Here is a 4,624-nt window from a genome sequence, read left to right on the forward strand (position 1 = left end):
TAGAAGTTCTGTGTCAAAGTTATGAAGAAAGCACTAGAGAGAAAGTATGACTTCCTTAAAGCACAAATAACACTACAACTTATTACTATCATTCATTCAAGCCAGGAGGTTCTTAACAATAAATTATAGCTGTCATTGGTGAAGTAAGCATGCAAATAACCCATCCCCACACCTAGAATAGTACATTGCCCTCAATGTACACTAATGGTGTAGAATTCATAATAATTAAATGAAGCATGAAAGGGAAGGGTAAAGAGACTGCCCCATTTGGTTGATGAAGATTGTGCAATATATGGTAACAACATGTTAATCAAATGGATCTCACCAAATGTCCGAGTGCTGGAATGATCAGAATTGCGTGGTCCGGGCGGTGAGGTGAGTGGTGTCTTCTTTCTAGCTGTCAAATTTTTCCACCATTTCCTTTCTCTGGAGATATGTTTCCCTGGTAGTTCTGCATTCTTGGTGGCCACCAAGTCCAAACTCTGGGCTTCCTCTATTACCCCTTCAAGTTCATCTTCATCAAAGGGAATATCCTTTAGCAGATTAGTAAGTTCATCCTTCATGAATGTCTCATGCACAAAGTCAGAAACAACCTCATCAACAACATCAACATAATAACAAATATCATCGAAGTCCATTGTGTGTCTCATTGAGTCGCGAAGTCTGAACGTAGTTTCTTTGTCGCCAACTCAGAGTGTCATTCGGCCATCTTTGACATCAATAAGGGCTTTGGACATCGCCAAGAATGGTCATCCCAGTATTAATAGCACTTCAACCTTGTCATCGATATCCAAGATGACAAAATTCACTAGAAATATAAATTTGTCCACTTTAACCAAAACATCTTCAATTATGCCTCTTGGTCGTCTGGTTGATCAGTCTGCTAGTTGTAAGGTCATGTTTGTGGGTTTTCGCTCCCCGAGCCCCAAATTTTGAAAAATTCTATACGACATCAGATTAATACTTGCTCCAAGGTTGGTAAGAGCCTTCTCATCAACTAAAACCCCAATTGTTTACAGAACAATGAAGCCCCCTGAATCTTTCTCCTTCTTGGGGAGTTTGTTACACAGCAAAGTAGAACACTCCTCACTGAGTGTCACAGAAGACACATCCTCCAACTTCCTTTTGTTGGTGAGCAATTCCTTCAGGAATTAAGTATACCTGGGCATTTAAGCAAGAGCTTCTACGAATGGGACATTAATGTGCAAAGTCTTAAACATGTCGAGGAACTTTTTGTATTTCTCATTTTATTGGTATTTCCTTGCCTTGGCAGGGAATGGAAGTTTTTGTTGATACACTAGAATTTAAGTTTTATCCTTTGTAGTGTTGTCCATGTCATAATGGGTTCAGCAACTTCTGGTTTAGGCTCCTTCTCAACAGGGTTTTGTAGCTGCTTCCCACTTCTTAAAGTCACGCCTTTCAAGGATTCCTTTGGATTAGCTACAGTGTTGCTCAGGAGGGTCCTCGGTAGTCTCTCTTCCAGCAACTTGGATATTTGAGCTACTTGATGCTCCAAGTTCCTCACAGTTGATCTGGTGTTTCTAATCATCTCTTCATGAATGGTAAATTGAGTCTCAGTACTCTTGATGAATTGGGTTATTAAACTGGTGAGATCATTAGAAGATTCTAAAGAGGATGAAGGCTATGATTGTTGGGCAACTTGAGGTAAAGGCTTGTATTGCTGCTGCTGCTGTGTCAACTGACCCTGTCCCGGCTGACTCCAAGAAAAATTTGGATGATTCCTCTATCCAGCATTGTATGTGTTGCTATATAGATTGTTCTTATAACAACGATTCAGACCAAGAGAATCCACTTGCTCAATCTGTTCAGCATTTGCATCGATAGAAGAGAAAAAACTTGGCCAGAATTATCATGAATGGGTCCCGAACTTGAAGACAGAGATTGCATATTGTCTAACCTCTTTGTTATTGCTTCAACCTATGCTGCGAGAGTCTTGATGACATCCACTTGATAGATACCAATGGACTTCACCAGTTTGTTTCTCTACGAACTCCATCAATACCCATTGTTTGCCATCTCTTCAATCATCTTTTGTGCATCACTGATAAGTGCTTATGCGATATGAATGCGAAGCGTTCATTCCTTATATTGAGCATTACTTTTCTCAGATTTTTACATTAATATGTGTGTTTTTAGGTTACTTTTATGCAGGTATGGTTGTGAGGCTGATTATGAAGGAAATAGGCCAATGTGGATCATAATGCACCTATTTTGGAGGAGATCTAGCTAAGGTTCAAACGCGAAGACATAGGACAGGTGTGAGATGCTAGAGTGTGTGCCAACCTCCTCGCATTAGAGTGAGCACATCCATTTGGAGGGGCACAAAGGCAGTCACACTCGAGCATTCCGTCTTATGCATATAAGAACAGGAGCTCCACCAACATATATATCATTGAAGAAGCAAGTGATTCACGACGTGAACATGTGCCCGTTTGCGTTACCCGATGAAAGTATGGAATTGGGAAGTTATTCAGGTCGAAGAATGTAGAAGTTACTGTAGCAGTACTGTTCACAGCCGGCCGAGAAATTAGAGAAGCAGAGAATCCACACGAGCGTGTGGAAATTATCCACGCTCGTGGGGAAATTCCGCACGGGCGCGTGTAGCGTCCACGCCAGTGGAGTTGCCCGATTCCAGCCTTATTTAAAGCCGATTCAGCCCCGATTTTGGTATTCTTTTCTCCATCTTTTCCCCAACTTGAGAGAGGGCTTCGGCTAGGGTTTTGATGGGTATTGGCCAAGGTTTTGGAGAGGTTCTACGGCTCCGACATCGTTATTCCTGAGGAAGAAGGTTGGTAGGGGAGCTTCCGTCGAGGCGTATCCTATACCGGACGAGGGAATCCTTGGACGACGAGTAGAGGACTCTCCACAAGACCATCAACACGACCAACGAGGGGGTTTCTTTATGGATTTATTGCTTTTACATTCGATTTCTTTGATTGTACATAGCTCCATGGAGAGCTAAACCCCTAGTGGGTACTTGGGTGATTGGGAACCCTAGGATGTATTCGTTTCTTTGAACTTTTTTGTTATGCTTTCAATAAATTGATGTTTATTGTGAGTTCCAACCTTGAATGCTTGATTGTATAAACATTTCCCCTAGAGTGACACTAGGGTTGAGAGTTCTTGTTGGTAACCTTGTGAGTGAGTGACACACCACGAGCGTTAGACAAAACTAGGTTGGAGAGGGTTGAGAGGGTGAGTCGAGAGGTACAGGAGCGTCCCCTTTCCCCTCTGACATGATAGATTCTACCTCCGTTCCTTGAGTTCTTTGCGGCCATGATAGAGTGAGTGGTCTAAGGGATGAACCTCCACTGGGGCCTAGTTGCGCGTGCAATGGAGTGAAGCGTTGAGGGGATCTTAGTATCTAGGGCTTAATTGTGGCTAGGGACCTTCCGCCTGGACCAATGGGTTAGGTCTATAATTAGGAAGCGATTTATCACTTGGAATCCCTAGAGCTCATTGCAACTTTATTCGAGTGCGAGGTTGAGAGGTTATTTAATCTCTCCTCCGGGACATGAATAGAGTTAGGCATAGTTGACCTTAGATTTGGGACTATGTAATTAAGGATTTCCACGACTCACCATTGCATTGATTAGGAAGCATAATATAGAGTTCATGCACTTGAAACGATTTTCCTAGGTGAAGCATCATCCGAGTACCCCATCTTTATCGATTGCCTTACCTCCTCCTTACTTTTGCTCTCTTACTTGTTGCTTTTAATTGTTGAGAATTGAATCATTATCACACTTATCATTGTTGATACTCCACATAGCTAAGAATCGGATTAAGTATCTTTACTCCCTACTCCCTGTGGATTCGACCCGCTCACCCGGGATTATTACTTCGACAAACCCGTGCACTTGCGGGATATACGCAAGGGGAACTTGTCAATCACCAAGTTGCTTGTTACACGATGAACCTCTTGTAGCTGTATCAAGCATCTATTTGCTGGAAGTATTCAATCCATTGTTGATGATTTAGATTTGCATCCACTCAACAATTTGATGCTGTAGGCATTTCCTTAACATCTCCTTATACCTTTCCCAAGTATCATATAATGATTCAGACTCTAATTGATGAAAAGAAGAGATATCACTTCTGAGTTTAGTGATCTTAGCAGGAGGAAAGTATTACACAACAAATGCCTTGGAAGTCTGTTTCGATGTAGTGAGAGACCTAGGTAGCAATGAATTTAGCCACTGCTTGACCCTTCGTCATAATGTGAATGGAAAGAGTCTTAGGCAAACTATCTCCTTAGAAACATTGCTCACTTTGTAAGTGTCATAGATAGCTTTTTTAATAGTTTCCAGTCCCCTACAATGGTGCTAAAAACTTGTTGTGTTCTCCGCAAGTGCACGGGTCGCACACAAGTAATATAGTGGTACCCCGTCAGGGGTAGGATTCTCGAACCACAGGGGCTGGACTAAAAATACTCACTCAACACTGATCTTTAGTGAAGAATAGATTGGTGATAAGATTACTTTAAACAAAAAGAGAGAATAAAGAGATAAAAGAAGAGAGGAAAGATGAAGATAAAGGTCAATTGGATTGAGTGTTAATAGTAAGAGAACAATGCCCTGAGATGTTTTCTAAGCATTTAGTG

General features: G+C 41.7%; 1 non-coding gene across 1 annotated transcript; it reads left to right on the forward strand.

The window, feature by feature from the left end:
* Positions 1–4,020: 4,020 nt before the first annotated feature.
* LOC120268118 lies at positions 4,021–4,127 on the forward strand. The gene has a single exon (XR_005538788.1). It is a non-coding gene; the product is annotated as a small nucleolar RNA R71 (small nucleolar RNA).
* The last annotated feature ends 497 nt before the right edge of the window (positions 4,128–4,624 follow it).

Source organism: Dioscorea cayenensis, chromosome 8, assembly GCF_009730915.1.
Source record: "Dioscorea cayenensis subsp. rotundata cultivar TDr96_F1 chromosome 8, TDr96_F1_v2_PseudoChromosome.rev07_lg8_w22 25.fasta, whole genome shotgun sequence".
Lineage (NCBI taxonomy): Eukaryota > Viridiplantae > Streptophyta > Magnoliopsida > Dioscoreales > Dioscoreaceae > Dioscorea > Dioscorea cayenensis.